General features: G+C 45.1%; 1 long non-coding RNA gene across 1 annotated transcript in view; it reads right to left on the bottom strand.

The window, feature by feature from the left end:
* The window catches only part of LOC144584577 (uncharacterized), a 30,740-nt gene that overhangs the window by 8,979 nt on the left and 331 nt on the right, over positions 1-21,430 (bottom strand). The window lies entirely within an intron of this gene.

Below are 21,430 nucleotides of genomic sequence, written 5' to 3'. Positions count from 1 at the left end.
GGCTTCTGGGAGTCCAGGTGCAAAAAAGACCACTTTTTGGAGATCTGCCCCCACCCGACAAAATATGTACGGACACAAATTGCACTGCCATTTCAGCTTCTGAAATATAAACAGTGGCATCTAAGTTAATCATGCATCACACTGCTCTGTATTGCCTAGGGAAAGCCATGTTTATAAATTAAAATGTCTTCTTTTGGGGGAGGGGGGAGGGAGGCATATGTGCTTTCAAGATGGAATACACCACCACATGCATAGCTAATAGACTATCATAACTGAAGGCAAATAAACTAAAAGCTTATGTAGTTTCCTTGAATTGTTTAGGTGGGGCTTTGAGTTCAGCTCAGCTGACTCTTTCATTTTTATCCGTTACGCTATAAGGATAAAATAATAGCACTCTTCACAAGAGGCTCGAGTTCTCTGCAGGTGTGTATTCACAGGACTGAATTCAGCCACACTAATAGTAGATCCATCGGCATCACTTTGTCAGCAGGTCAACTTGAAGTCCAGCTCAGTCAGGATCCGAGCCACCGTCTCACAAAGAATCCACTCTTCTAAACAGGACTTGGGGAAAAAGTTCTTCTTCTGGCCTTGATGGGTGGGGGATTTCTGGGATTGTGTGATCATCCGAAGTACCATTTCCAAGACGTGCCTGTAACTAATGTGAAATGTTTAAAAGCAGGGAACGATATTGCAAGAAATTAGGGAGATGTCCCCACTTCAGTCTGTGAAATGTTCGGGAAGGCAAGGTTTTCCATTTTTAACCTTTGCAGCCCGCTTAAATCTAAAGCAGCGATTTTACTCACAGGTTTTTTTAACCCTTTTCTCACCAAACACCGGGCTCGCTTAGTCCAGTGTCTGACCGGACAACGGCTGGTTAGTTGCGCAAGTCAACTCTTTCCTTTAGAAAAAACAAAACAAAAACCCAAGGCCACTCAATGAACCCCCCCACGTGGCAGACGGCTCTTGTTGCAGGCGGGTGCACCTGCTGCAACTTACTCCAGGTCACATTGTGGTTGTGAAAAATAGTTTGCTATTTTGGAACCATCACCACCACCCCCCCGCAGCTAACAAGGACTGCTAAAGGCTGGGGCCTCGTTTATCTTGTGTCACACGGGAAGCCAAGCAGGTAACATTTTGACCAGCTGCCTGAGGAAGAAGAGGAGGAGAAAGAAACGCTTAGCACAGGCAAAAAGAGAAAGAGAAAGAATACAGAAACAACACAGAGCGTAGAACACACGTCACAGTTCTCGCTTTGCAGCATTCAAAACCCTGCAAAATTCTTGAAACTTTTTTTTTAACCTGCAAGCATGTTCTCTGCCGCTGAGCTATTCAAGCTGTTCCCTGTTACTTGGCGTAAACGTGCAGGGGGACACCGATCCCATAACATGTCAGAAATGGAACCTGGGGACAGTAATTATTATAGTTTTCCCAGAACTCCCCAACCAGTAGGAGCCTGGGAATGCTGGGGGCTGCAGTCCAAGAGAGTTAATTTTCTCCTCAATTCACAGCAGCACTAGAATTTTACTATTATGAGAGCCCCAGCTTCTGAATATTTGCAGAGTGTGTGTCACCCATCTTGCACTGTAAGGCCAGAACTTAATATTGTATTTTATTTCCAGAGGCCTATCCTCTGACCACATGCGGAGTGTATTTTCCTCAACACTTGGGCGGTTCATATTGGATTAGGGAGAAGCACTTCCTCTTTCTAACACCAGTGCCTTTTAAAAAAAACTCTTATTCTGGAGGATTAAGAATCCAGAGACTTTCCATAAAGAAGTGATTTTTCAGTGGAGGAGATTTTAGCTCTGGCCATTTATGACACTGGAATCTCTGTGCAAAGAAAGAGCAGCAGCAGAGAGACACGGAAAGGTCATTCTGACTTCCAAATTTCATTTCCTTCACAACTTCAGTGTAAGGTGATCCAGCACCTGCAACATCACCATTAAACAATTCTCCAAACGGGAGCAATAAAATGTAATGATAAAGAGGAATAAATTATAATCCAGTAATAAAGTGAATGCATGCTCTCTCTCTCTCTCTCTCTCACACACACACACACACACACACACAAAGGCTCTGACAAACATGACAGTAAATCCAGTTGGACCACCCCCATCCCCAAGCGTTACTTTGATAGATTTCTTTCTCACCGAATTGCCTTTATGGGTGCTGTTGTCCTCCATAAAATCAAGGTGAGGGTGGCATGGTTTATATTTATGACACAATGGGTAAAGCATGCCTTGGTTCTTTATGGCTCTCAAGTCCCCATCTGGACTATGCGGAGGCAGGCTCTCTCTTCTGCTAAATCAGAGATCTGGACCAAGGGCTAGCCGGCGGAAGGGCTTTTTCCTTTTTTTTTTTACTACCCATGTCCATGTGCTCTGTTTGTCTCTCCTCCCACACCTGTGCCAGCCTAGTGCAGGCCTTTGGGGGAACCAAACAAGCCATTTTTAATATACAGAAACTATAGCCAGTTGCTAGATCTGACTATAAGGTTAGGAAAGTGGCAAATGCCAAATGGAAAGAGGCGAGAACTGGACAGATGACCCAGTGAACCACAGCTTGTTCGCCAGACGAGGATGATACAAAATGATTTTGTTTTACAATCCTTGTTTGGAACCTTTGAAAACACACACACATGCTTCGGGCAAGGCATAAGGAGTCTAGAAATACTCCCGAACAGCCTGTCTGGTTTGTCCTTCCATCTGATTCTGTACTGTGAATCTCAAGCATCTGTGGAACCAGACTTCCTGTGCCAAACGACCGCCTGTTCTGAGGCCTTCTTTTCAAGTTGGAGCTCTAATGCTTGCAGACGTTTTGAAGTCCGGATCCCTCGCCTCCCCCAGGTTATTGGCAGGCAGCTTGCTTGGGAACTGCTAAGCTGAAGGTTACCTTGAGCAGCTCCTTAGAATTTCTGATGGCGCTCAAGCTCCCAAGAAGTTTAAAGAGCCCAAATTTCCAACGCCTAAGCTTCATGTCTCAAACAGCACCAAGAGGAAGAGTTGGCTAAAGTAGGGAACCTTCGGCCCACAGGAGGCCACACATCCTTCCTTACAATGTTCTTCAGAAACCACATTAAAAGGAAGCAGAGGTATGCAAGACCCCCAGAGTGGAAGGCACCAACTGGCTAACACCTGTGACCTCACTGCCTATTTCTTTAGTTTGTTTGTTTACAGCACTTTTGTCTCACTCCTTAGTCAGTTAGACCTCTGGAGGAACTCACATAAAAATAAGACCATCCCTGCCTGAACACTTGTAGTACAAAAGATATGGCACAAAAAGAAAAAAAGGAAGAGGAAAAATTAAGTGATCTTTCAGTCCTGCTGGTGGAGTGGTTGTACATTCTGAATTATCTCTCCTTGCTCTCTCCTGCTGGATTAGCTGCTTTTGGTAGCAGCCAAGAGAGAAGCATGAGGGGTGGTGGTGTTGCCCTGCTTTATGGATCATCATCTTCTGATTCAGTGTCCCCAAGCTAGGTGGAAAATGCACTTTAACAAGATACATTCTCCAAAATGGAGGGACAAGATGCTACAACAGGAATGTTCCTTTATCCAAAGTAATTTGGGCATTGCCAGCTTTTTTTTCTCCAGAAGATCCCCTATGATTTTAGGAACTAAAGGAAAAGATTAAGACTAGAACTTCTCCATGCCATTATTTTTCTGTGTTTACAAAAGAAGGAAAAACGGGAACAAGCGATATATCAAAGAAGTGGGTCAGCTTCTTCTTCTTCTTTGGTGCCATTTTAGAAAGCTGGGTGCATCAGCATTTTCAGTTAAAAATGCACCTGGCAAGACCAAATGAAGATAAAAATGATTTGGGCTGTAATCCAATGGGCCCTTTTCCCGGGATTGATTCCTACATGTAAAGGTTTCTTGGATTACGGTGTTCATCTGCTTCTTTTAGGCAAAAAAGGGGGGAGTAGTAGTTCCACTTTGGAAAGGAGGAAGAAAATTTATGGAATAATGATAATGTTAACTTTGATGAGAGCATGGTAAACTCAACTCCTTTGGCAGCCCAAGTTGTTACAGCACTCCACAGACCACATCGTCCTTTCGAAACATCACATGAGAAGACTTCTACTTAGCACTCACATTACAAATGTCAAGGGAGGAGAACTACCATTTCCCCCACTCGCTGCTTCTGCTCCCACCCCCTTGCTATCCTTCCTTCCTTCCTTCCTTCCTTCCTCCCTCCCTCCCTCCCTCCACTGGTTCCACTTTTTAAAGAATCAACTCATGCAAACTCAAATTTGTATCTCCATATCTGGAGCTCCTGCCTGGCATCAAGATTGAAAACCTAATTTTCATTCCTTCTACTTGAATTGAATTGTTGTTATTATCCAGTTTTCCAGATGTGAAGATCTGTCAGGGATTGTCAGGCCCGGCACATCTATAAATCGGCAAGGCAGCGGCAGGCCCGGCTGGCGGGTCTGTCTTCCTGCTGTGCAGCTAAAGGGGGAGGTGGGATGTAATTTCTTTCTCCCTGACAATCAATGTCCCATTGTTATGACTGCCGTCTTGTCTTCAGAACTTGCCCCTATTATTTCTTAATAATGTGTGTAATGTATCTAATAGCCCAAGAGACCCCTGGACTCATACCTAAATAAATAATACAGAAACAGAGAGAAGAGGGGGGGGGAACCTCTTCCGAGAGATTAGACTTTATTTGACATCATGGAGCTGAAATTTTGCAGAACAGCCGGCTGTATAATCCAGAGTGAATTATTTCTTCAATAAAATACTCCTCCCTAGTAACAGGAAGGGGGAAGGCACCCTATAATTAGATAGCAAATAATACCACCAGCAAAGAGAGGTGCTATTTTTAAGAAAAGCAAAACAGGGGGATCCTGTGCTTTTGGTGGTTGCTGCTACTGGCCCATAGGAAAGGATGATGGCAAAAATGACTGCTGAGGCAATTCCCAAAGTCAATTAAAAAAAAAAAGGTGGCATTTGCACTTGCTGTTAATGCAAGTGGTGAGGATGAATGTTCAGAACCTTCAGGTCCTCTTTGCATCAACCCTTATAGGAGAGATATGAATCTCCACTGCAAAGAAGCAAGCAAAAGCAAAACATAAATGTTACCATTTTCCTGTATCGGTCTATGAATTCATATTTATTTTGGAGAGGATTTCAATCCTTAAGAATGCAACAGCTGGGAAGTCGGGGGTGGGGGTGAGGAGGCATAGCCATCAGCAAAGCCCAGAGGGCAGGATGCGGTCCTCCGGCGGGCTGCATTCATTCCCAGGGGATGAGGTTGTCTGCCCTACTATACAGGAATAGCAATGTGCAGATAAAACTGCTTAGAACATCCAGTCAAGGATTTTTCAACCCAAGGGCCAATTTCAGAAGACTTCTGTGTTCTGGATAGGGTCAAAGGCAACATAGTTGGATGAAACCTACTAGCATAATTTAACTTAAATTTCCTTCTGCCCATTAAGTAAGCTTTTTGGATTTCCCATTTCCTGAAAATGGGAAATCCAAATGACAGCTATCCACTCACATACCATCAAAGGATGGTGTCACAAGAAAAGGGAGATGGCCTTCAAGAGCTGGATTGGGGCCTCTGGAAAGCAGAATGCAGCCCCAGAAACTAAGATCCCCTAATTCCTGTTATAAAAGGAACGCCATGTGGTTACTCATGGCCAAGGCAGCAGGATGGAAGCCCAGATAAATTCTGTTTTTATAGGGTGGATGGATGCATAGATGGCTGGCTGGATGGGTAGATGGATGGGTGCTTGAGAAAGAAGAAGCTTGTGAGATGGTGCAATGTCTACTAGGGAGTAGCACATCGAGTAAGGCAGCACCAGGTCAAGTCATAGCAAAGCCAAGAACGATCAGGACCTTGGACAGCTGACACAGGGCATACACTCTGGCCGGCTCCCATGGATGAACCTGTTGTCCCTCCTAGGGACTCCAAAGAACCAAGCCTTAAAGAAAGTGGCAGGCAAGAGCTGAACACACACACACACACACACACACACACACACACACACACACACACACACACACACACACACACACACACACACACACACACACACACCACTGATTACTACCTACAACCCACAATTATTTGCGCAATTGCACTTTCCTGCATTTTAGCGGGAACCTTTGGAGAAAGTTACTTCCTAAGGGACAAAAGGTGTATAAGAAGGTGCATAAGAAGGTTCCTCTTCAGTCGAGCTGAGCAGTGAGTCATCAGGCCCAGAGTGATGCTAAGCCTGATGTCCTACCATTAGGCATGCAATATGACTTTATGCAATTACAACAGTTTGATCCCGCAGAATTCTAGGAGACGTGGTTTGGTGAGACACTTAAGACTTCTCTTCTGTAGTTCAGGGGAAAGCAGATCTCAAGCAAAGGGCACAAGGTCCCTCACCAAACTACAAATCCCAGAATTCCTTAGGATGGAGCCCTGACAAGTTAAAGTGGGATCAGACTGCCAAAGGTGTAAAGGCGCTCATTGCTTTCACCTCCCTCTGCTCCTGCGAAGCTAACTGCAATGAATGCAAGTAGTATGAGGAGCATTGACAGCATAAGTAGCCGACAGAGGGAAAAGACATCTTTCACCCACTCTGCCCTCCTAAGGAGTGGATCCAGTTTGCTTAAACTAGTCCAGCCAATGCTAGCTTTTGGAGGTCAGGACGCCCACTGAATGTCTGAAGGGAGAGACAGACAGGGGTCCAGCCAGCCCTGTGTTCTCTCCTTTCTGTTTTCTGTATTATTCAGCCACAATAACTCTACATGGTGCTTCAGGGCTTCCCTGCTGCTTTGGGCAAAATGCTGTATTATAAATGATACCAAATAAAGTTGAGTTTGACCTACCGGTTGATGCATAATAAGCTGACTTAATTTGGAATATTAACTGCATATTGTGGCCTAAAGGAGTTTTACTCTTCCCCCCCCCCCCCCCGCTCTTCATTCCTAGCTGTGCCACTGAATTATACAAGAATCTCACGTTCTCTCTTGGGTAAAACCAAAATATGATTCAATTCCCAGGTTTCACACTACACATTACAAGATGCACCAGTACGAAGAATATTTTAGAATTGAAACTACACCCATATTGCGGGAGGGAGAAATGACTACAATGCACGGAGTATGTTTAAAAGGGGGAACGCTTTTGTGCTTTCTTTATCTCTCAGAAAGCAAAAGGGTGGAGAATCACACACACACACACCCTGAAAGGAGCCCCCTGCAACTTAAAAATCGTTTAGGTCAATGGTTCCTAGCCTTGGGTCCTCAGGAATCCTTGGACTGCAGCTCCCAGAAGCCTCCACCCCTAGCTGTGCTGATCAGGGTTTCTGGGAGCTGTAGTCCACTACTATCTGGAGACCCAAGGTTGGGGACCACTAGTTTAGGTCAGCTCCATGGCCACCAGGGATAGAGACAGCGTTTGGTGCAACAACTCAGGTGCTGGAATAGGGCTCGGGAGACAGGCGGTCAGTTCCCCATGGAAATTTCCTGAGCAATCTTGAGTAAGTCATAGACTCTCAGCCCAGCCAACTTCACAGGAAAGAAGGAAGGCGTGCACACCGCCCAACACCCTCCACACCTAGCTCTCAAGGGCATTTCACTCTCTGCCGGAATGAGGCATTTCGGCCCTGGTGGAGGGAGCTGGGTTGGCCCTTTTCGCTGCACCACATTGCCAACGCCACACAGGATCCTACGGAGACATTTGCTGCAAGTCAGTGTAGGCAGGTGTCTCCCAAGAGGCCACCTGGTCACATCCCTCTGATGTCTCGGGTGGAAGTTTATTGCAGGGAATCGCTACCACCCTCGCTTAACCTCCCTCACAGACATGTTGCTGAGAGAAGAGCAAAGCATGTGTTACAGTCACTCATTTGAGTGTCTAAAGGTAACACACACAAAAAAAAACCTGTAGGAGGAGACGGGAGCCGAGAGCAACACAACGGATACGGTGCAGATTTTCTCTTTGGGAGGTATCACATCTTCCTTAGCATGTTGAGACACACTCATAGGAGCTGACATCCCACCTGAGTTCAGGGTGGCTTGAAAAAAGGTTTGCTGTTTCCTCGCTTTACCCAATTAGTTCCCGCTACTCCTCCTGCTAAAACACTAGATGTGGCGGAGTGCATAAAATATAAAAATAATCTTATGAGTGAGCATTTGCTGAGCAAATATTTTCACAGCTGAGACACTCTCCAGATCTTGAGCAGAAGCCACTTCTATCTGCTTAAGTCCTGGTCTGTACTGATTGCTCTCTTGTCCAGTAGACAGAGGAGGGGGCAGGTTTCTCATCCCAAAGAGCCATCTTGCTCCTACACGACCACCAGCATGAGCTGCCTGCCATTGAGACGAGGCTTAGGTACTCTCCAAACCTCTTCGGCCACTGGTCCCATCAGCCACAAGCTTGGCAAAGAGAGAACTTTGTTTGGAGCCCTGGCAAGCTATTGCTGCCAGCCAGAGTTGACAATGCTGGGCTAGATGAAGGATGCAATTTGGCGTAAGACTGTTTCCTTTGTTCCTCCTGTGGTTTTGAGTTTTCGCCCTCATCATTCTCAGCTTCCACATTCAGGAACTGTGGGAGTCCAAAGCCCCTGGAGGACCAGACGTCTGCCTACCCGCAGATAAACAAACCTCCCAGTCTTGTGCATCCAACACTTGTGCCTGATTGACCATCAGGGAAAGAGCTTGCTTATTGCAGAAAATTAATATGTTGGGTTTCCACTCCCCTAGGAAAGCTAGCGGAAACTTCCAAGAACCTCATCTTCTTAGCCATAGCCTGCCAAAGCAACGTACAACAAGACCTTGCTGCATCTGTTCATGTTAGTTGTTGTCATGCGTCATCAATCAAGTTGCTTCCGACTCATAGGAATGAGTGATCTCCAGAATGTCCCGTCCTCAACTACCCTGCTCAGCTCTTGTAAGCTCAAGACTGTGGCTGTCTTTGGGGAGTCGATCCATCTTGTATTGGGTCTTCCTCTTTTCCTCCTGCCTTCCACCTTTCTGTCTTCTCCAGAGAATCCTGACTTCTCAGGATGTGCCCAAAGTAAGACTCAGTTTCATCCTTTTTTTTGCCTCCAGAGGCCGTTCAGGTTTGATTTGCTCTAGCACCCACTTGTTCGTCTTTCTGGCAATCCAGGGTACCCACAAAGCTCTCCTCCCGCACCACATTTCAAACGAATACACTTTTCCCTGTCAGCTTTCTTAATTGCCCTGCTTTAACGCCTGGACATGATAATCTGAAATAAAAGTATGGATGGACTTGGTCTTCGACTCCAGTGACATATCCATACACTTGATGGGGCTTTTCTAATTCCTTCATGGCTGCCTTTCCTAATCTTATTCTTCTTCTGATTTCTTGGCTGCAGTCATTTACTGAAGGATTTTCTTTCTTTTCCCAAAGAAAAGAAGACAAGCTGGTTGTTGCAAGTCTTGGAGGTGAAAACAGGCCCAACACCTCCGAATGCTCCAGTGGAGAAATCTCTCTGACTGTGCCGGCTACCTCCTTAACCAAATTTGAATGAGAAATACTCTTCAGCCATCTGGTCCCTATTTAAATTTTTAACCACCTCTCACTTGGAATATTTTCCCGTCTTTCTTTATACTCGTTTTGTCTTAACAAATTGGCCATAAGCTAAACGGCACCATCTGTGGCTCCCAGTAAATACAACTGTTGTTAATGAAATTACCCAGCTCCATCATTTTGATTTAAGCATCTTGCCTGCTTCGCTGGCGACCTTTTCTCTGCTTGCCATCAAATCTCAGGTTTCGCAAACCTAGAGATCCGGCCATGTAGGTCAGGCGTCGGGAAATCAGTCTTGGTGCCAAGTTAGCTCAGTAGGGTGGCAAGGAAGGCCGGCGGCGGCAGAGCAACGGCGCTAAGAAATGATGATGGCATTTGTTCTCACCTGGGCCCCAGAACCATGCTCAGCTTGGCCCTGACTTCAGGGCAGAACCCCTGCCTTGTCACCAGCTGGTCACCACCCCTCCCATTAGTTTGTCGGCCTAGAAGACAAATAAGCCGAGATCTCCATTCCTAACTACAAAGATATATTTGATCACAGGACTAATTGGGAGATGCCGGATATTAGGGGCCCAATGTGCAGAAGGGGGGGGTAAATCTAACACATGGAGAAGTCACTTTGGTGGATTATAGTTCTTTGAACCTCCTAGCCGGCCCACCAGTGACTAGCTTGGCTGGGAGATCCTGAGAGGTGAGGTCCAAAAACATTTCCAGAGAGGCAGCTGTGCTGGTCTGTTGTGGCAAAACCAACAAAGAGTGAGGTGGAAACTTCAAGACTCATCTGTTGTTGTTTTTTCGGCATATAAGCTTCTGTGGGCTGCAGCCCACAACAGCTTATTCCAAAAGAGAGAGAGAGAGAGAGAGAGAGAGAGAGAGAGAGAGAGACTTTTCAAGGTCTGAAAAGAGTGTGACCTGATTTTCCCAGTTGTGTTTTATCTTACTTCAAGGAGTAAGGCTATACTTCAGAAGGGAGAACTGCTGCTTTGTATGCAGAGAGTTCCAAGCCCAAAACCCCCAAATTTCCAGTTTTGCTGGAAAAAAGGATCAGATAAGCAGCAGGTGACAGTAAGGACTACAGTGGGAGACGCTGGAGAGCTACTGGCCCACAGGATGAGGAACACTGAAGGATTTCATTCTTCAAAAAACCCTCTGGTTTATGAATCTGGAATACTGAGCTTTTGTATGAAGCACAATATCCTACAATTCAAAAACCCAGGAAATGGCAGAATATTGCTGCACAATATCATGCCCACAATGTCAGAAGGAATAAGGATGCAAAGCTTTACACAGCAAAGGGCAGCCTGAATGTTGAGGACACCAACGGTAGCAATCAAGATTGTCTACAGGATCCCCTCCTGTGCTCACTACCATTCACAACGAGCCACCACGCAAGGGAAAATCCTAGAATCTGACTCCTTTTTTCATCAATTAAGCACTTCTCACCCAAACAGAAAGTAATTGTCAGGCCTCTTTGCCAACAACAGTGAATGGTAGTGAAGCAGAAGGGGCACGCTTGGGTTATCAGTAGGCTTCCCTGTTGATGATGAGTGGCAGGTAGCGAATCATAATTGGGCTCGGTCAGGAAGAACAAGAAGCACACACAACACACTTTTGTTTACATCCCTGATGCAAGAGGGTTAATAGATAACAAATAAACTGTCCCTTCCTTTAGCTAAACTCTTCTTAGCAAGTCTTCTCAACTACTGACCTTCAGAAGAAACCCAAAGAGATGTTTGGTTCTTCTTCTAGCCTAGGGGAATGGCATCTTCCACCACACACCAGGTGACACCTGTTCAGCTCCTCTATCAACAGGTTGTAGCATTTTGAAACAACAGTGCTGAAAGCATAGGAGAAGGCAGCCAAAGCTGGCAAGAGGTTATATATTGCTCGAGGCTGGTACAGGTGGATGGAACTGCAGGCCAGGTCAAAAAGCAGAGAGTGGGAAGGAGATTTATATTTTGTGAAGAGGAAAAAAGCAGAAGAAAAATAACCAATCCAGACAAAGGCTGTACCAAAGTGAGGGGAGCAGCTGCTCATACCAGGAGGTAAGACAGGTTGGAAATAATACCCACGGGACCATCTGCCGTGCTGGGGACTTTGCACCTTCCAGGTACAACACAGATTTTATCCTCCAAGACAAAGAGAGCAGGCAATAAAGCTTTTCCATCCTACACAAGTACAAAAAAGTGCCTGATAAGGCCTTGGACTCAAAACTAAGTCTGCAGCACTACAAGAACTTAATATTCTGTTTCAAAGCAAGGGCTTCTCAGTAAGCCTTTAATAACCTTGTCCTGAGCTTGGAATATTGGGCTTACAACTCAGTGGCCAGTGCTAGCTGTGGAGTTCAAGTTGTACTCCAAAACTTTCCAACTCCTCTATTTACCACTGGGTAACTAGAGATCACTCTTAGAAATGGCTCACCAGGCAATGTTCCTCCTTAGGATGGGCCATGGCTGAATTTAATGCATGCAGCATTTCCCAGTGAAGGAGCATGGATCCGTTGGAGTCCATTTAGCCAACACAGTGTGTCAGGCTCAGATGGCCAGCTACCTCATATTGATCCGAGCCTCCTCTTGCCTTGCAAACATTGAAAGCTGCTCTCCCTATTTCCCTCAAACTGGGAGTTGTCGCAGTTGGGCACTAATAATGTTTCGGGGGAGTCGTTTAGGGGTCAGGCTCTCTGACCTGACACCAGCCCCACCCATCTCTGTAAAGCCCCAATCTCATGACACCACACCTCTCTCTGCTTACTTTGTCACGAGCATAACAGAGGCCACTTCAGGTTGTGTTCCAGAGGATCAAGATGGCAGTCCATGGGGATTGGTTCTGTCTCCCACCCTCCTTGGAGCTACAAACCTCAGCTTCCTCAGGGTCCAGGACATTGCCTGGACATGGTCTTTGGCTGTGCTCAACATCTGTGCATTTTGACTGTGGCTAATCTCATCTTCATTCTTTGGAGGAGTGGAGGCAAAGAGAGAATAGCTTCCTTAAGGCCACCCACCAAGGAATGCAAATCCATGAAAAGATCCAAACCAGAGCTTGGGAATGTGTGTGCTTGGACTACAATTCTCAGCATCTGGCCATGCAGGTCAACAGACGTCAAGAGCAGTTGTTCGAAAAAGATGGCATTTCCAACCTCTGGGTTTTCTGCCGCAGCATAGTTCATGTTCCGTGTGTCCATCCACTTGATGAAACCAGCTTCTCTTTGCTAAATTTGCAATCTAGGAGCCTCAGAAACAGCTTGGGTTATGACAGCAGGTTCTGAGCCATCCCTAGGCTAAATGTCAGTAGGTGGACAGTCTTTAGCTAAGGGCAAAGCCAAAGGCACTTTTAAAACGCTGATAGCACTCCTGAGAGGCAAGCGAGCAGCGTCCAGTCCTGGAGAAGGTGGTCTTTTTTAAACGATTATGCTGTGAATATTTGCACCTTATTGCATTTTAAGGGAGGCTCACTTTTACTGTGCTTAAATAGATAATTGCTTCATCTTATTGATTCCTCTAAAGTACCTAATGAACCTCCACCGACATTTTTTAAAAAATACTTTAATTTTATTGTATTACTCATGCTATAAAACAGGTTCGCCTCAAGAGCTACAAGAAGGGAATAAATATTCTGATCAAAGGTTTTGAAGTCTATACTGCAATTATGTACTTTCTTGGGAAAATACACTCACACAACTAAGAAACGTATCTGTGCAGTGATAGGACAATACAGTTCTACATCCCTGAACACGTTATGCTTCAGAGGATAATTTCAGAGGGCCAGCTGTGGAAGACTTGTGGCCAGCACTAAAGTGAACGGGTGTGTCAAAACATAGTGATGATGGTTCATGAGTATTTGGATTTTACAAGCAGCAACGCTTCATAATCTTTTTTTTCTTTTTTCTTTTTGGCACAAGTAAATGGTTGCAACCATGCCTTAGCAAAAAGCAACGCCTGACGGTCATAGGTGACAAAATTATCTTTGCTTACCAAAATGGCCCAGCATTTTAACAATGCAAGTCCTGGTTCCATTATGGAGAGCCTGAGACAGTAATTTTAAGAAGGAACTCTTGCATTATTCATTACTTGGAGTCAGCCAGATAACTGTCCTTAAGTTATTAAAGTTAGAGGCTGCCTGTACCAAAGGGAAAACACATGGAATACTGTACTCTAGTTCTCTCTAGTGGCCCATTTTGATACTGCACTTTCAAAAAATGACAAAAACACAAAAAGACAATACAAAACAATACTTTCCTTGCCACTTTTTTCCCAGGTGTCCAGACCATAAAATGGTATAGAACTGGTATAAAGCATCCTGTCAAAATGCTATAAAGTAACTTTTAAATGCCCTTTAAAGCAACTACAATACATTGCTCATTACCACAAAAGTAACTCTTAATTTCTCATTCCAGTGGCTAAAATCCTGTTCTAGAACACTGCCTTCGCAATGGGAATGGTGACTGCAGCTAATTAAAGATTATCTTTTGCATGTTTTTGGGAGCACATGGCTTGCGTACAATGTGATAAATATATGTCCCCAAAAATCACAAAAAGAAGCCTTTAAAAAAGTAACAATCTGATGTTGCCACTGACATCATGCCTGGTGCACGGTTGGATCCCACACAATAGGATTTCAGCCAATACCTGATTTTGTTATACTGTTGTTAACCCCACAAAAAGTAACTAGTTGCAGGTAACTATATTGATAACTCCTTACTTCCAAACTCTGGAATTACACCACTGCCTGCCACTGTCACAGAGAATCTGACAATAAAAGAGGCTTAACTGAGTTGCCCAAATAAAAGAGGCTTAACTAAGTTGCCCAAATGGTTACAAACAGTATACCTCTTGGCTGTGCCTACTTACCAAGAAGCACTGATGATCACTTAAGACCCTAGTAGGGATCTTCGACCCTCTGCAGGCCAAGGTCACCTGAGTTAATTTTGTTGATCTGGGATGGATGCAGAGATGGTGCTGTGTGGATCTGAGCCCTCAGGCCTAGCGGGGGAGAGACATTTCAAAGTGGATGTGTTGCTTATTAAACTTCTCTCTCTACGCTCTGGATTAGCGGGTGGCTGGAAGCAGGGAAACTGCCAGCCCATCACATTTCCCAGGCAATGCGCTGTTTGAAGGGGAAATTTAAAAATAAGTACACAGAGAAAGCAGTCTCTCTTTGACGAAATTCACATAAGGAGCTTAGCTGTGTTCCTCAGCTTGGACAGCTTCTATCGGTCATTCCTCTCTCTCCATCTATCGCTCCCAACCCCAGCAGCCAGGATCACGCTGGCTCTTTGATTTATTGAGAAGACCAGCGGACAGCTACACACGGCAGATCTTACAATCTTCATTCAGTGTGTCTTCTCTCCTCTTTTCCATCAAGTCCAGTGCTAGACTAGAAGTCCCAGAATCCACAAGAGTCCCAGCGTCCAGATAGGAAAATAATAAACCCTGTTTTATAAGGCTACAAAGAACTTCCCTGGACTGTGTAGAGGAAGAGGCTTCTTCCTATTGCAAAAACAAAAGAAAAATAAACAATAACAATAAACAAATTGTTGTCATGCTGTGCTTACAAGTCCCTTTGATTGGGCTTTCAAGGGATGTGAAATTTTACAATGAGTGGTTTGTCATTTCTGTTGCCGCCACCCCCCCACCCCCCCACCCGTGAGTTTTTACTGCTTAGCGGGGATTCAAAGCCAGGTCTCCTGAGTCCTCTTCTGCCAGTCTGCCCATCACACCATGCTGGCTCACTTCTCCCTACTATAATATTAATAATCATGTGCTGCCAAGTCAGTTCCAAATCACAGAAACTCTTGCCAGGGTTTCCTAGGCATAAAGTCCTCAGAAGTGGTTTCCCGGTCCTTTTTTTTCCCCTCTGGGACTTTGCAGTTGGCCCAAGGCTACAACGGCTGGCTCTTCTCCTGGGAGGAAAGCAAACGCCCGCCCTTTGCTTCTGCAGCCAAGTACTTTGACCTACCCAGGCAGCTCTTCTTCCTTCTACCCCTTAGGAGAAAGGCCTTCGGAGAGAAACAGTTATGAGAGAGAGAGAAAGAAAGAGAGAGAAGCACAATGTTCATTTATCCCAGATAAAGGCTGAAGTGCCATCGATGGCAACACTGAAAGAAAGACACCATTGTGGCAGTGAAAGGTTCTCCTCTTGGTGCTGAGGATGGCTGCACTTCGTCTGCACTAGAAGGGAACCCGTGTCTATGCCTGGAGGGAATGAATGCCCCTCATCACAAGCCGTGTTTGCGCTACGTGAACTTCATTGCTGCTGCATAGATGGAAATAAATTATCCCTGTTCTGGCACATAGTTCCCAGAGCACCGCAGCCAGTCCAAAGCAGAACCTTCTGAAGCTCTGATGAAGTCCAAAAAAAAAAAAAAAGCAAAGTGTACTGTTTATATATTGCCCCACAGTACTCAAAGCACTCTTCTGGGTGATGCACAGTTTTAATTACGCGGGCTCTACATGGCACAGAGACCCACTGTAAGCTGGGTACTCAATTTACTGCCTTTGCAAGGCTGGGAGGCCGAGTCAACCTCAAGCCAGCTACCTGAGCCCATTGGGATCGAACGCAGGCCATGAGCAGAGTCTCGGCTGCAATAACTGGAGCTTAACCCCTGTGTCACAGGCCTCATTAGAAACTGGCAGATGAAGCAGGTTGTGATGTTGGCATGTCTTTAAAATGGCCCGTTTCTATGGAAAAACAGTGTACAGGCTTTTTAGTGGTTCCATCACAGCAAAAGTGTGGCCTCACCCTCCTGAAACACTGAGTTTTTCACAGATGGTCTTTGGATAAATTGTAAATGTTTACAGTTTAACACATTGCATATCCTTCTTTTATAAATATTATATCTTGCCTTTCATTGTAAAATATTTCTGGGGCTGTTTATGACAAAAACATGATTTTAAAAAAATCCTAAACAAAGCATCAATAAAACTGTAAAGAGACAGTGGCACATAAAAACAGCAGGGAAAATATGGAAACATTTTAAAAAAATGTCAGCAAAGAATAAAAGGCTGGACCAGTTTTTAAAAACTGAAATGAATATATTTCATGTTGCATTGCCAGAAACAAAAGGTGAGGATGTGACAAAGTTGAAGCAATCCTGGTTGATTATCAATCGATCTCGGTTTGAATAGGAGATCAGAGTCACACTCCCACGTTGCAGGTAGAGGTATTTTCCCCTCAAGATAGAGAACAGGAAGGTGTCTTTTAAAAGACTGAATTGTAAGTCCTTCTATGAAAGAAATATCTGTCTATGAATCTACCTGCTCCTCCACCAAAGGCACATTTGCTGGCCTTCATCATTTGTCCAAATGTTTCCCAACCAACCAGCCCAAAACACAATGCTGTGTATGAAATACTGCTTCGCCACTATTTGTTGGGAAGGAGAAATTGGGAGGCAAAAGAGAGAGAGAGAGAGAGAGAGAGAGAGAGAGAGAGAGAGAGGCAGGACATTAGCCAGGTCCTTCCTTGTCTACAACAGGTTGGTTCAATTCAGAATTTCAGAATTATTTTATATATTTTGTTTCCCAAAGTCTACGCCTCAACCATGCCAGCGATCAAACCAGACCACAGAATGGCGGGTCCCCCAGGGCTGTCCCAAGGCATTTTACCGCCTGGGGCAAAGTAAAACACAGCTCCCCTTCCAATTCCATGCAAAGATTCTGGGAGTTGCACTGTAAAAATGTAATTTTTCCTGGCTCTGACAATAACTAAGGGGCAGCCAGAATCCCACCCTGACCCACAGCTAGATCCAGTGAAGGAAAGGCTGTTGTTAGAAGCCACTGCAACGAATCCCCACTCGGCATAATACTCAGGAACTGGAAAGGTCTTAGGTCATTCAGAGTAAGACCTAAAAGCAAGTTCCTTCCCTCCAGCTGTCTCACAAGCACTGCAAAGGGAAACCATCCGGCAGAGTCGTCCTATATATTGGTAAGAGAAGGCAAGTAACATTGACCAGAATCCTACTGGGATTTTGCTCTGGAGTAAGTGAAATCAACAAAGTTAATCAGAGGCATATGACTTGGGAATTTTTGTCAATTAGTTGCCGTTTGCCACAACTTACGTGAGTTCCTTCATTCCAGAGTAAAGTCCCAGTAAGATCCCGGCCTCTATAAAGTTTCCCAAATTGTTAAAATGAAAGCGGGTGGGTGGGTGGCCTCCACGGTAAGGAAAAAAAGGCATGGTAAAGCCTAACCCCCACCCCTCCAACATAACCCTGGCTTCATTCGCCGACCTCCTTAAATGAATCTGGTCATGGGTCCCCCAGAGATTTGTCTAGTTTGGTCCAAATGGTGGCGCCACTGCAGTGAATGCCATGTTGTCCCGAGGGGGCTAAAACAGAGTTTGGCAAAACCTGTTCTCCTAACCCAAGAGAGGTGAGATTTATAACTCCTGGAGGTTAGGCAATTCACCTTTTTAAACAGGCCAGGGGCACTGCCTGCACCATTTAATATGGCCTAAGTACTGATTTGTTCCAAGTTTAGCCAAGCCAGTATACGTTTTTTTGGAATGCTGTGCTGTTTCTGGGGTGCCCTCCCCCACAGGCCCCTTAGTTCCCTGGATGCGTGAGACAGGCCCGGCCCACCCTAGGGGGAGGCTCGCTGTGGGTCAGGGTTGGCAGACTGCTTACCAGGGATTCTGGTAGCTGCGTCTTATCTTCTGCCAAACTGTGATGAAAAGGCTTTTGTCTGTTTGGCATTCCACTTTAAAACAGTTTGGCAGCCCAGCCTTTTAAGAGTCTGGCCCATGGAAAAGCACCATGAAGCTGTTATCATCACTGGAAATGCCTCTGGGGCCATCAGGAAATTACCGGCCAGATGCACGCACTTGGGGCCAAAGAAGAGCATAAAATCTAGTTTAGGGCCAGTGCCAAAAGACTGAGAGTAACAATTAATAATGCTAATTAAGAAATGTATTTGCAAAGGCTTTCATTAAGAAAGATCAGGAAACCCTGCTTTCCACCCAGATGTGTTACGACGGCCTCTGGCTACCTGTCCTTTCTCAGCTATGGGATGTTGGGTGCTACACCCTTTTTAAAATTCTGGGGACATCCTTTATCCCTGTTGGGTCATAAAGATGGCTCAGGGGGAGGCGTCACCCTTTCCATGCAGCTCTCCCTCCTCCCCGCCCCACGTCTCCTCTCTGGTTTTGGCTTTGCTGATCTCCACGGCTTCCCCAACTGGCAAAACAAACAATGGCAAAGGAGAGCTGCCATTGATCACCTGCGGCAGGCCGAGGAGAGCTCTTTCATCATTGTCTACCCCGGGAAGAATATAAAAATTGAGATGGATTCCAGGGTGTCACGGGTGGAGACACAATGGCAGCCCATTCATTAAAACCTCAGGGCTCTGGCAGACCAAAGGTTGGGCCCGCGTCTTGTTTCTTTCCACTTCTGTCTAGCCCCTGGCACAGTCAATTAATTTAAAGTCACAAAAGGAGGAGGTTCTGGGAGTTATTGTTCAAAAGGTAATCTTCCCAAGATCCAATACACAATTATGATTTTTTTTTTCAAAAGAGGGGGACCATCTGTCCTCTCCTAAGCAGATGGATGGGGGCATCCAGGATTTTCAGGTATTGCTACAACTTCTAGAAGCTTAAAAGGAAGCAAAAGATGACACATACCTCCCTCAAGAGTACATGGAAAAACCCAGGTAGCTCTATGATCCATGGATGAAAATGACATCCTAGGCGGAGTGCCACTTTTACTGGGTGGCTGAGAAGTTGCAAACAAGGTCAACATTTGAATTCTACACCACTCTTCTTGAAGTCTCAATGATATAATATTTGGGGGAAACCAGCAAAAACTCAAAACATCGGGCCGCAGGTGACAGGCGGCTGCTTTTGTAAGCAAGGCCATCTGGGGCAGTTGCAGATCAGAGATCAAGAGGCAGGCTCCTCCAGAGCCGAGTTGTATAGAACGGAATTAAAGGAGAAGGAGTCCCTTCACTTGACGGGAGTAAGGGGGGGGATGCTATATTTCAGCCTGGTAGTTCGGGGCAAAGAATGAGGGGTGCTGCTGTTCCCATTAGTGCTTGCCAGCACAGCACAATGAGGAACAGAAGTCCAACAGCAACTCGCCACCACAAGCAGCCCGCTCCTCTTGTAGCTTCCCCCCCCCTTCTTGACGAGATGTTAAAGCCAAACATTTGGAAGCCGGCATAAGCATTTGAACAAGACAAGCTGAAGGCATGAAGACCGTCAAGGGAGGGCTAAGGCCGGATGGGAAACCTGCTGAATTAATCTCATACCCTCCCTCCCTCCCTCCCACTACAGTCTACAGGCAGGCCGTCCCTCATGGCCCACAGGCAGGAGCAGGACACTGCCTCGAGGCACAAGCCCTTTCTGGGCTTGGATGCAGAATGATCTCCCCTAGGAGATTTGGCTGCCCCCGCATTGTGTTGCATCCTGCCCAAAGTTGAAAAAAACTGGTTGTTCTCCTGGATGAGCAAAATCAAGGCCAGCTTTCCATCCTTTAATTTGCGGGCTATTGTTTGCTTGGAATCGTTTCAAAGCCTTTTGAAAGTACTTTGATTTGTTTTTTGTTTTTAAGTGTTCAAACTGTTTTAGACTCTTGATTTTGGTGTAGCACGGATGGAGTGACAGACTCAAACCCCTGCTCAGCCATGAAAACTCGCGGAGGGAGAAGGCACCGTGGATCTTGTGAAATCACTGAAACGTGCCACTTATCATGAAAGTCCTGTTAGGGTCATCAAAAGTCAATTCCAACTTCATGGTACATAACTCAAGATTGTTTTGATTATGGCCCACTTTAACATTTATGGTTCAGGGTGTATTAGAAACCTATATTTTCACAGGAACCCTGGAACTGATTTTTTTTAAAAAAATTATTCACAAAGTTTATATCCCAGCTTTCTAGACAAACAGTCGAGGCAGCAGACAAATTACAACAGGAAAAAGATTCTGAAAGCATCAAATAAACAGCTGCAAAAAGTAAGCAAAAGTAACTTGTTTGCTATTAAAGCTAAAGCAAAAAGATTACTCTTTGCTTGGTATCTGAAAAATGCTGCATGTCTGTTCACCAGAGAAATGAATAGTAGCCTTAAACGGAATAGTAGCTGTAGATGGAACCTCTGGAGGGATATGGTAAAGGACCTTGGAAGATAATTTTGGTTAGCGAGCAGGATTGTACGGGATAAAGTGGTTCTCTAATATACGGATTTAAGGGTTCATGTCACAATAAAAAACCTGACACAACCTTTAATTATAAATGGCTTCCCATTTCCCTCCTCCTGATGAAAATGCACTGACCTGGAAGGCTAGAGCACTAAGAACGATCTCACCTGAGAGAAAAAGCACAATGAATAATGCAGCTACTTATCCTCTGATCACTGCCTGAATATTTAGGGAAGGGCCACCCATTCAAGAAGAACTGAAATTAAGGACAGTGAGCCGCATGAGATGTTACCTCTCTCTCTCTCTCTCTCTCTCTCTCACACACACACACACACACACACACACACACACACACACACACACAGAGAGAGAAGACTTTTGCAGAAACTTTCAAGTTTAATGTCACTGTATTTTATATAAGTGTTTTAAGGTGCCACCTACCTTTATTTTTGTCACAACAGACTTAACATGGCTACGCTTCTAGAAAATGCATATTGTTTTACTCCTCCCTGCTTCCCCCTTTTCTCTTAGTCATATGCTAATATAAACATTTTAAAACACCAGCATTTTCTTTAAACAACACTCTGCAACTCTTATGGTTGCCGTGCCATACTGCTTTGCATTTCCCATTAAAGAAAAGATCTATTTCTGGGCCTGATGAAAATGCAAGGAAGCCCTCCTAGCTACTGCATAGATTTAGATTTCCTGTTTCGCCAAGATACACGCTGGTCCCTCATGCCACTTTATCTGCATATTTATGAATTTTTAAGATGTTAAGAGGTCTTGAAGATTAGGGCTCTCCAACTGAACATCTAAA

This window comes from Pogona vitticeps, chromosome 12 (assembly GCF_051106095.1).
Source record: "Pogona vitticeps strain Pit_001003342236 chromosome 12, PviZW2.1, whole genome shotgun sequence".
In the NCBI taxonomy this organism is placed as follows: domain Eukaryota; kingdom Metazoa; phylum Chordata; class Lepidosauria; order Squamata; family Agamidae; genus Pogona; species Pogona vitticeps.
Note: the sequence above shows the minus strand (reverse complement) of the source record. Positions and strands in the feature narration are given on the sequence as shown.